This window comes from Papio anubis, chromosome 11 (genome assembly GCF_008728515.1).
Source record: "Papio anubis isolate 15944 chromosome 11, Panubis1.0, whole genome shotgun sequence".
NCBI lineage: Eukaryota > Metazoa > Chordata > Mammalia > Primates > Cercopithecidae > Papio > Papio anubis.
Genome location: NC_044986.1, coordinates 76,491,681 through 76,503,559, shown reverse-complemented (window position 1 = coordinate 76,503,559; position 11,879 = coordinate 76,491,681). Strand labels below are relative to the sequence as shown.

General features: G+C 51.0%; 1 protein-coding gene across 7 annotated transcripts in view; it reads left to right on the top strand.

Moving 5' to 3' along the window:
- Positions 1–3,110: 3,110 nt before the first annotated feature.
- The window catches only part of ANXA11 (annexin A11), a 47,171-nt gene continuing 38,402 nt past the window's right edge, over positions 3,111–11,879 (top strand). For 2 of the 7 annotated variants that reach the window (XM_017962849.3, XM_009214496.3), the window contains exon 1: positions 3,187–3,358. The gene's annotated coding sequence lies outside the window, so the exon portion shown is untranslated. Of the gene's footprint in view, positions 3,359–3,401; positions 3,427–7,294; positions 7,479–11,879 lie in introns of those variants that run through there. The other 5 variants (XM_009214497.2, XM_009214504.3, XM_009214501.2 and 2 more) reach the window with 5 other exon arrangements.

Here is an 11,879-nt window from a genome sequence, read left to right as displayed (position 1 = left end):
CCAGGAGGCGGAGCTTGCAGTGAGCTGAGATCCGGCCACTGCACTCCAGCCTGGGCGACAGAGCGAGACTCCGTCTCAAAAAAAAAAAAAAAAACTTGTGATATTCAGCTAAAGCAGACTTTTGAGGGAAATGATAGTCATATATACTCATTAGAAAACAACAAAAGAGGCCGGACGCGGTGACTCACATAAAATAAAAATTTTTTAAAAAACGAAGCTTTATACACCATACTACTCAGAGCTATATAGCAAGTCACCATTTTTTACCAGGCACTCACCTTCCCTTACCTCGTGTGATGTTTCTATGAGCCCTGGGAAACAATGAAGCAGGGTGATTTTACGGATTTTTATAGGTCACGTTGAAGATTTTATAGGTGAGAAAGCCGAGGCTCGGAGGATGCACGACTTGCAAGTGTCAGAATCACAACTAGAATAGATCCCACACATTTGAACGCCGAGTTTGGTGTCTTTTCCTTCACAGCGCGTTCTCTGGGGGTGCCTGGGCAGTGACCCCTGCCATTGGCTTTGAGGATTAGGACCTCAGCTCGGGTCCTCTGCAGAGGCTCCTCAGTCCCTAGTAGCTTGCTGGCACCTAGCTGGGGCTAAACGCAGGTTAGTTGAAAATTATAAAAGGGTAAGCCCAGGGGTAGCTATTCACCATTCTGGGTTTGAAGAGCTCTGACGCAGAAAGGTGTATACATCCAGCAGGAATTCCACCCTACGTGATTTATTATCAACTTGGTATTCTAGGTATTCGCTCAGCCACGGAGAAAAATGGGCCATTCAAAGACGCTGGCCTTCGCGGTCGCTGTGGGGCTGCAGAGCTGGCGCAGGCGTCCATGCAGGGGGGCTGGGTCGGCGCCAGGAGTCCTTCCCGGACCAATCCCCGGGCCCAGAGAGAGCGCCTGGAGACATTACCACTCCAAGGAACTTCACCCAGTTTCTTGGAGGCTTCACACCCGCGCCCTCAGTCCTGCCATCTCCTACGCCGCAGCGGGCGCCGCCACCAGGGTAGTAACCCACTCTGAGAGTCTTTCTGGTGGTGCCTCTGACCCTCTGCTCTTCAGTTCCAGGCGACGTTTTCTCCGAGCCGCTCTGGAGACTTTGGCCTGAATTTCACCCTCACTCGCGGACTCATGTCCAAAAAATGTGGTCCAGCCCCGAAAGAGAGCCGCGCCTGCCTGTTGGTGGGGGTCGGGGGTGTTGGAGCGGCCACGGAATATGACTGAGCGCTCAGGGCGGGTTGTGAGGCCAGGGCCAGGATGCCCCAAGGCAAGGCGCTGTTCCTGCCCGGCACCAGCACACCTGCCCAGACAGGGAGAAGGTCAGAGCCTCCCCTCCAGCCCTTCCCGCTTTTATTGTTCGGAGCGACTTTAAAACGCAAATCGGGCCGGACGCAGTGGCTCACGCCTGTAATCCCAGCACTTTGGGAGGCCGAGGCGGGCGGATCATTTGAGCCCAGGAGTTCGAGATCCGTGTGGCCAACATAGTGAAACCCCGTCTCTACTAAAAATATGAAAATTAGCCGGGCGTGGTGGTGAGCATCTGTAGACCCAGCAACTCGGGAGGCCGAGGAAGGAGAATTGCTTGAACCCGGGAGGCGGAAGTTGCAGTGAGCCGAGATCGTACCACTGCACTCCAACCTGGGCGACAGAGGGAGACTCCATCTCAAAAAAAAAAAAAAAAAAAAAGGAAAATCGCACCAGCAGCTTGTTTGTAACAGTCGAACATAGGCAACAACCTAAATGTCCTTCAGTAAGGAGCTAGGTAGTGAAGAATGGTGAAGTGCACGATGGCGCGCAGTGTGCAGCCGATGGGAAGAACTAGGTCTGTTCGGGAGCGCTTCTATGGAAAGACCCTCCAAGATATAGTGAGTAAAAACACATGTTGCAGAAAAGTACTGCAATATTGTTTTGTAAACAATATGTTTATGTAAACACACACACACACACACACACACACACACAGTATTGAAGAGAGATATTTTGGAAGGACACGCCTAAGAGTGGGCTGGGGGAGTGGAGAGAAGAGTGAATCTCAATTTTTATTCATTTTTTGAATTTTTTATTTTCGGTTTTTTAGAGACTGGGTCTCACTATGTTGCCCAGGCTAGTCTGGAAGCCCTGTCTTCAAGCCATCCTCCTCTCTTGGCCTTCCAAAGTGCTGTGAGATTACAGGTGTCAGCCACCACACATTTAAAAAAAAAAAAAAAATTGCATACCTACCATATATGCATATATTACCTGTGTGACCTTTTAAAAATAAGCTTTTTTTTTTTTTTTTAGAACGTCTTTAGATTTACAGAAAAAGTGTGAATACAGGGAGTTCTCATAAACCCGAGTTTTTCCTATTACTAACATCTTATATTGGTGTGGCGCTTTTGCCACAATGAATAAACCAAAACTGACGCACTAAAGTCCATATTTTATTCAGTTGTCCTTAGTTTCTACCTACTATCTGTCCAGGATCCCGTTCAGGATACCACTTTACATGTCATTTTTATATCTCCGTGGGTTCCTCTTGGCTGTGACAGTGTCTTACACTTTCCTTGTTTTTGATGACCTTGCTAGTTTTCAGGAGTACTGGTCATGTATATGGCAAGGGCCTCAATTGATTTGTGATGTTTTTCTCATGATTACAGTGGGATTAGGTGTTCTTGGGAGGAAGACCACAAGCGGTGCATGCAATCAGTATGATTTACCCCTGTCGAGGTCACCTTGACGGCTGGGTGGTTGGTCAGGTTTCCCATGATAGTCACTGACCGCTCCCTTCCTCACATACTGTGCGTGACCTTCCCCCCTCCACCACCACTGAGTGTTGATATGAAAGAAATGTGTTTGACCTTTTCAGTGTAAAAAGTTTTCTTTACCTTAAAGAGAGTCACTAACGACGCACACGGGGCTGGAGAGGATTTAGGAAATGCCCACCCCTGCAGGAGGGCGAATGCGGCTCTGCGCTGCACCGGGCGCTGCAGGGGGTTAGGGGCGACAGAGGGACCTCCAGAGCCGGAGACGTCCTGGAGCAGCTGCGCAGCCGGAAGGGCGCTGCTGCTCGCGGGCCCGCCCTGCCCAAGCCTCATCTCGGGGCGGGGCCGCGCTCAGGCCTCGCCCCTTCCCTGCCCTTCCCCCGGCGCCTGGGGCAACCGCGCCCGCGGAGTTTTCCGCCCGGCAGGCTCCTCCTCCCGCCCCGCCCTGAAGGCTGCGGCGCCCGCGACTCCCCAGTGCCCCGAGTGCCCCGCGAGCGGGAGTGGGACACAGCGCCAGGCAGAACCCAGGCACGGCGTCCGGGACGCCCGCGGAGAGAGCCACTCCCGCCCAAGTCCCATTTCGCCCCTCGCGTCCCGAGTCCCCGTGGCCAGGTGAGTGAGGGTCCCGGGCCGGCCGGGGGCCTGGGACCAGGCGGCGGCAGTGCACCGCGGCACCGCAGGTGAGGCCCGGGGCTGCCCCGCGCCCAGCCCAGCGCGACCCTGCTGCTTCCTGGTTGCATTACAGGCGTGGAGGTGGGGGACAGAGGAGGCGTCGGCGGGTCCAGGGCTGGCCGTGTCGGCTTGGCAGCCCCCTCAATAAGCTTCGGCGTCGGGGGCTGCCCCCTCCTGTGCGGTCGGGGTGCACTCGCCGGCCCCCCGCGGGCTCAGGGGTCAGGGTCTCAGTCTGGGCTTGGGTAAGGCCGGGGGCCGTGACCCTGGGCGGAGGAGGCAACGGGTGGCTGGAGGGATGCCGGAGGCCGAGCCCCGCAGCCCCGCGGGGGCCTTCCGGGGTGTGCGCGCTCTTTCAGGCAAGGCTGGGGGAGAGCAAGCAGACAAGGCTATCTTCAGGAACTTTCCTCCGTAACTGGGAGCACGCACATTCATGGGAGCTGCTACCATTGCAGTTTATTTGTAAGGAACTCTCCCCAATGTTTGAGAGAATGCGGGAGCCATCCCCGATGTTGTGCCTCCCTTCGCCCCTTCCCCAACTTTGATCCCCAGTTTCAGGAAGGGATTCCTGGACTTGTATCTCCCCATGGGTGCAGGCCAGGCCCTTAAGACTTAGAAAGGTAAAACGGTCTGTTGGTTTAAAGGAGACACGCGAAATTTGTCACCTAGAGACTTTGGAGGGGAAAAGTTAAGGCAGCCAGTGCTAGCCCAAGCTGGAAACAGTCGGCCCGGGGCATTTCTGTCTCTGCCCTCCAATCAGTGACCTCTCTGTAGAGATAGGGCGTTTGTGGTGGTTCTCCCATCTGTTCTCTGCCTTAGGCATGGAGTGGAGCTGTGAGGCGGAGCCCCTGCCCTGCCCACGCAACAGGGACTAAAGGTTTGCAGGGCATGCTCACCCTTCACTGGCTCTCTCATTGCTTTCCTCATTCCTTTTATGCGGCAGTCAACTGTTGGGGATTCCAGGAGGATTAACAGGCCCCCTTTCCTAAACGCATTCTTTGTGCTGCAAGGTGTTCCCTGACAAGAGAGGCCAGGTGAGGTGCCAGGGCAGTTTGTTGCCCTGGCATTGGGTGCCCACTACTTCAGGCTCCTGCATACCTTGCTATCTTGTCTCTGACTATTGTCTGTGCTTTGGTTTCCTCATCTGTAAAATGGGGGTAATACTAATCCCTGCCTCACAGGTTTGTTGTGAGATTCAGTGCATTCATTCATTTAATAACCATACAGCGCTCAGGTACGGACCAGTCAGAACAGGTGGTGACTGCTGCACCACACTTGTGTGTCCCAGATGGGTGTCACCCAGATTAGCCATAAAGTGTGTGAGGCAGGCCTGGGTCATAAATAATCAGGTGTAAGGGTCAGTAAATAGTAGCAGTGGAAGGTTCAGCTAAAGTTGAAATGCGCTTCTCCTGAACCATCTTTCTGGCTTAGCTCATGCTAAGCTCATGCTGTCTGTCTTCCTGGAATGCCCTCCCTCCCCGTCTGGCCCAGGATTCTCCACCCTCCTGGGAGCCATCCCGGTGCCTGCTGCCCAGCAGGAGGGATGGGATATGCTCTGAGCTCACTCAGCCCCTCCAGCACTGACTCAGTTCTCATCTCTCGCCTTGTGCGTAGTATTTGTGTGGCCATGTGGCTTATCTCTGCCCTATCTTCTGACTCTGGAGGGTGGAGGCTGTTTCTGACTTACCTCTTGGTGGTAGCACTCAGGATGGGCCTTGCCTAATGTGGGTGCTTAGAAAATTAGTTGTCGTTAGTTGAACAACAGAGGCAGCACAGGGAAGTAGTTTCCCTGTGGTTAAAGTATAGGACCTTGAAGGCTGGATTTGGATAGGCAGAGAAATGTGGGGAGGGTGAGATGGAGATGAATTGGGACTAAGAGATGGGAGTGGAAGCCCCATCTGATGCCTTTATGCATGATATTATAGAAAGGGCCCACCCTGGGTGGACGTGTCTAGAAGGCCAGGATTGATTAGTGATGCCTAGTTCACTTGATTGGGGAGGTGATGTGTGACTTGGGATGACAGGAGTGGGAGTTGAGACAGAATAGGTTAGTGTGGGTTCTTCTTGGGAACTGTAGAATAGAGAAAAGAAACTGATGTGGGCAGGAGGTGAATGTGGAACCAAAATGCATGCTGAATGCTGGAACATCAGAGGTTTCAGGACCTTTCTGGTGCACCCCCTCCTTCCTCCTGGATTCACCCCTCTTCTTCCTCTGTCTTTTTTGTTGTTGTTGTTGAGACAGATCTCATTCTGTCGCCCAGGCTGGAGTGCAGTGGTGCAGTCTTGGCTCACTGCAACCTCTGCTCCCGGGGTTTAAATGATTCTCCTCCCTCGGCCTCCTGAGTAGCTGGGATTACAGGCATGCGCTACCATGCCCGGCTAATTTTTGTATTTTTAGTAGAGACGGGGCTTCACCATGTTGGCCAGGCTGGTCCTGAACTCCTGACCTCAGATGATCTGCCCGCCTTAGCCTTCCAAAGTGCTGGGATTACAGGAGTGAGTCACCGTGCCCGGCCTCCTCTCTCTTCTTTGCCACCGTCTTCCCCCATAAGCCTGAAGCAGTTCCTGGCACTGGGTCCCATGGGGAAGCGTGTGTGCAAGGGTGTGCTTCACCAGCACTGCCAAGGAAACAGACTTTTCACTTTCTGTGGATTTTTCTCTGCAGCACTCTCTGATCCCATTACTCCCGGAATAGTGGGAATTTTGAGTGATACCTAGATAGGAAAGCTCTTAGGATTCATGAAGAAACTGAGGTTTTCTTGGTGGGCGTTTGTGCTTTTAAAGGGAATTGTTGCAATTCAGTGGAACTCTCTGATAACCGCTGAAACTGTTACACATTAGGCCTACTGATCCTGTCTCCTATAACCCATGAAATAAAGACCTGATAGTCACATAGTTGTTTGTTATTTGGGAGGATCCTAAAAGTACAGCCTGAACAGTGACCCAGACCACAGCTGGCCTTGCCCATGCTGAAGTGAGGAAGGAATGGGTGGGGGCAACCAAGAAATTGGGGGACAGAGTTCTCTGTGCTGGGTATCCTGGGACAAACCACCCAGCCACACTGAGCCTCCCACACACAGAACAGTTCTGGATGATAAAATTCCTGCCTGGAATGGAGAATCAGATGAGAAGATGTTTGCAAAGGGGTTTGAGATCAGTTAGGGGGTGGTAATGACAATGTTGATATAGTGGGTGTGTGACTGCCAGGAGCTGTGAAGCAGGGGGTGGAGCATGCGGTGGTCAAAGCTTGGTTCTGAGATCTCTAGTTTTCCAGGGGCTTAGGCTCCGCCTTAGCAGAAAAGAAGGAAAGGAAATTGAGAGGGAAGTCAGATGTCCCCTGCCCCTCACACCTGGGGGTGGCTGACTTGGAGGACTTGAGATGGGGGGAAATCTGAGTGAGGGCAGAGAGGAGAAATGTGGAGGCTACCCACGGGGAGGCTGGAGAGCATATGGCACATCCAGCCTGGGGAGTGGCACCGCTGGGGGAAAGGGTGCATGTGTCAGTGGGGAAGGAGTGGTGATAGCAGATGTGAGCTTGCTGTGTCCACTAAAAAGGTCACGGCTATTTTTAGGAAGTAGGTGACAAGGCATGTTCCGGTAGAACTGCTCATTACTGAGAACCCACTGTTGGCCTCACCCTGCATGGTGTGCTTAAAAGGAGAGACCGCCCCCACTCACCCTAGAGTCATCCCCCTGGTGTCCCTGAGACATGGGACACTGGATGAGGACCAGGTTTGGAGGATGAAGAAGATCATGTATTTGGTTTTGGACATACTGTGTTTGAGGTATCTTTGAGATACCAAATAAGCTGGTGGGTCTGGGGCTCAGGAGGAGTCTTGGCTAGACAGACATTTGTCTAGGTTGTGTTTGTGTTTGAAGTCATGGGCACAGCGAGATGGAAGAACTCACCTTGAACAGCTGAGTAAAGGAAGATGAGCCTATAAAGGACCCAGAAAAAGAGCTGCCTGAGAGGGGCCCAGAAAGCCAGCACAGAGTTGTATCCCAGGAGCCAGGGTGAGTCTGCTTCGTGGGATGGAGTAGTCAGCTTGGCATCGCGGCTGTGGTGAGTGACATGGAGAAGATGCAGCTGCCTTCGCTGCTTTGGTGGGATGATGGGAGCAGAAGCGAGGTTGGAATGAATGGGTGAGGAGTAGCAGGACATGAGGATCTGATGATAGTAAGTTTAGACAGGCTCTGAAATGGTGGCTTTGAAGGCGAGGAGGACGTGTTTGACCCTGTTGCCTCGATTTACCCTCCTGCTCCCTTTCTAATCCCAGAAGGGAACATGTGGATGGCCTGCCACCGACATCCCTCCCCATGGCACTCCGTGCTCAGGCAGACCTAGGTGCCTGCAAGGGTTTGCTCCTTTCACAAAATGGATTCATTTTCATGAATGAGTGAATGAGTGAATGAAGCATGTTGCCCAGGCTGGTCTCAAAACCCTGGCCTCAAGCAGTCCCCCCACCCCGCCTCAGCCTCCCAAAGTGCTGGGATTACAGGAGCCACTGCACCTGGCTGGTATTAAATTTTCTTTGTGGCCAACTGCATGATAAATATTAACATGTTTCATGGGCGTGAAAAGAGAAAATAGGTACTCTGCGGGACACTGATTTTAGATAGATCTCCTAACTTCAGTTGCCCTTATATCCCTGCTTGCCTGGCTGTCAGATTCTGAGAGGTATAACAAAAACTCTCACTGTAGTTTTTTAAAGTCCAGCTCTATTTATATTTGTGGGAGTTCTAGCCTTTTTAATTTGGCTTTTGTATTTTGTGTATACATGCTAAACAAGCTGATCTTCCTACCTTGTGTCATTTGCTGGTTATTTAATGCCTTTGGTCTTTGGCCTTAAATTCCATATTGTCTATGTTTTAGGAGAATACGTGGCCAAGGATCTGGAAGAATCTCTTTTCTTTATAGTCTTAAAATTAATAAATAAGTGCATTTTATAAGATAATAAGTGAAAGGCTCAGAAATTTTAACGCAGGCATCAGAGGACATTCAAGCCATGCCCCTTTAGTTTCTGTTCAGGCTCACACGGAGCAGTTAGTAATCAGGTCTCACTGATGATCATGAGCTCCCTGTCCTTGGCTGTCCTCATGGTCCCCATGATAGCCAGATTTTTAGGAGGGGTGGATAAAGTGAGATTTGCTTGCAAACTCCTGGGACGTTGCCTGGGAGCCTCTTCTCTTACTTTGCAATTCTTGCCCGCTTCCTGTAGGTCCAAGGAGCGGACTGCTGTGCCTCTTATTTACGCATTTCCTTCCTCATTCGAGGCAGCAAAATGAGCTTTTGACAGAGTAGCCAGTACAAACACTTCCCAGGGCAGAGGTCAGAAAGACGTGGGCCCCAAGTTGTAAGCTCGTCTCTGTGCTTGTGTTTTAAGCCACATAAACTTTCTCAGCGGGCTGGACTAGCCTACGCCTTGTTGTACCCTGAGATCCTAGTGAGTAGTTCTCCAAGTCCTGTGTTTACAGATAGAGGCAAATGCCAGAGAGAAATGGCTGGAAAACCCCTTGGCCTGCTAAGGCAGGATTATTGAAAAGTCTTCCACGTATGTACTTTTGAATTTTACATATTTTTTCATTTTTATTTATTTTGAGACCAGACTAAGTTTTGTATTTTTGGTAGAGATGGGGTTTTGCCTAGGCTGGTCTCAAACTCCTGGGCTCAAGTAATCTGCCCACCTCAGCTTCCCAAAGTTCTGGGATTACAGACATGAGCCACTGCACCTGGCCAACCACTGTGCCCAGCCTATTTTTAATATTAATATTTCCACCTCTGGTTTTTCTTTGCATTTATTTGGTATGTCTTTGCCCAACCGTTAGTTTTAAATATCTCTTTCTCACTTAAAAAAGTTTATCTAGGCTGGGCGCTGTGGCTCACGCCTGTAATCCCAGCACTTTGGGAGGCCAAGGTGGGCGGAACACGAGATCAGGAGATCAAGACCATCCTGGCTAACGCGGTGAAACCTCATCTCTACTAAAAATATAAAAAATTAGCTGGGCGTGCTGGCGGGTGCCCGTAGTCCCAGCTACTTGGGAGGCTGAGGCAGGAGAATGGCATGAACCCGGGAGGTGGGGCTTGCAGTGAGCCGAGATCGCACCACTGCACTCCAGCCTGGACGACAGAGCGAGACTCGGTCTCAAAAAAAAAAAAAAAGAAAGAAGTTTATCTTGAAAATGGAATCTTCATAAATAAAATTTGTTTCTCTTATAATCAGCACATGGTTGAGGGTGGATGGAGGTTGACAGAAGGCAATGATAACAACAACAAACCTAATTGCGTGGTTTCTGTCTTTGGTAGAGGAATTCTGACTGTTCACATGCCAGATATACTTGATTTTATTCTTTACATCTTGCTTATTATTTATTATACTTGCATGTTATTCCTTTCCTGATTTTTGCTGTTTGGGTTAAGTTTCTCATCATCATCTTCCCCACGCCCCCTGTATTACGTTTCAGATTTGGCTGTGAATGAAGAGAGGATCCTCTCTCTCTCTCTCTCTCTCTCTGTCTCTCTCACTCTCTCACTCTTTCTTGAAAAATCAGTCGAAGTTAAGTGAGTGTTCTATGAGGTTGTCTAGGCACCAGGCTCCTTACAGACTGTTGTCCCTAGCATTCTTGAGGGCTGTGGTTTTCAAACTTGAGCATGTATAAGAACAATCTGGAAGGCTTGTTAAAGCATAGATTCTTGGACTGCACCCTGAATCATTCTGATTTGGGAGGTCTGTGATGTGACCTGAGCATTTTAATTGCTTACAGGCTCTCAGATTGTGTAATGCCGCCAGTCTCCGGGCCACATGTTGGGTAGCACCATCAGGTGCTTCCCTTACCTGCATGGCCCAAGACAGCTCACTTTCACATCCTCATGGCAGGCCCTCCTAGCTGCTAGGGGTCTGGGAAACAGTCCTTAGTTGGGGCTGCTGTGTGCCAGGCTATGGTGAGTGTTCTGTTACTAAAGCAATAGAGAACAGATGGTTGAGGAGGACAACCAGAAGTTTCTGGAACACCACCCACTGCTCTCCTGAATTTGAAACTACTACTGTGCTTATCAGTCTTGCTATTGGCTAAGCGTGTGTTCCTCAGGTTAGGAAGTGGGAATGGTTTCTCATGACAGTGGCAAGCCCGCAGGCAGTGCAAGAAAGGCAGCTTCTGTTCCTGTGGGCTGGTGCACAGACTGGCAAGCTGCTGTGGCTTTGCCGATGCCCCGAGAGTCGTCTGCTGCTCCCAACCATCAGGTCTGGCATCCACATGCTCCATCGCTGCAGCCACCACCAGATCTTCCAGACCCCATGGGATCCAGGGGCCCCCTCCAAGACCCAGTGGGATAGGGGTTATTTTTTTGTGCTACCTCCTCCCAACTTGCCTTCTTCAACCCCAAATGTGACACCTATGTGACTGTTTCTAGGAGAGTTTGAGGGCAGAGGCCCTTTGAACCCTCAACTGAGGTGGGGCTGATGTTCGGTCTCCATGGCTGGAAATATCCTTGAGAGATCAGAGCAGTGGTTGCCAACCCCCATTCTCTGTTGTCATAGGGAGGTGTTCTGGAGAGAAACAGGGTCATAAGACTCCTGTGGAGCGGCTGATTCTTTTCTGTGTGGCTTGATTATATGGGACATTATTTGGGAGGCAGCAGTTACTTTCTTCTCTCTTTCCGGGGTTTAACTTTTGTAATTCTCAAGTCCATTCTCCAGCCTGAGAAGGTGGGATGGAGCTCAGAAATACGCTGAGTGGTGGGGGACCCGCCTGGTTCGTAATGCACTGGCCTGGAAATCCAGAGATGTGGTTCTAGTCATTGTCCTGCCCCCAGCCAGCTCTGAGACCTCAGGCAGAGTCCTTCTGCTCTCTGGGCCTCAGCTCCCACCTCAAATAAAATAAACTGGTTGAATGAAGTGATTCATGAAGGCCCCTTCCAGCTCCAATATTTTAGGATTCTTATGTAATCCAAATGCTAGTGCACTGGGGATTGACTTTATCTTGAAGAAGTGTCTTTCAGAACCTACTTGCTTAAGTTCAGCCCCTTGGTGAGGCTCCAGACGCTGCCGTTGCCACTCTCCCAGCCTGTCTTGCCTGGAGTTTCTCCAGGCTGAGCTGCCCCAGGTGCCAGCCCTCAGAGGGAAGGTCTGAGGCGCAGCCTGGCTAATGATTAACATAGGCTGCAGCTATTTTAGTTCTTGGTATGTGGGTGGGGAGTTGAATGCTTAACAGCACCTGTGTAGATTTTTTGTTTCATGCCTGGGAAAATACGGTCAGGATTGGTGGAGTGCTGCCCTGAGGCTAGCTGGCTGGCTTCGGTGACTTAATGGCACCTGTGACCAGCAAGGGCAGGACACTGGGGCTCTGGAATGCCCGCCCAGGGCCCCCACCCCCTTCTCAGTAGAGCTGGGGATGTTCATACACCCACTTACATCATTTAAGGTCCTGCCTTGGGGTGGGGGAGAGAGGGGAATGTCCTAGATGTGTC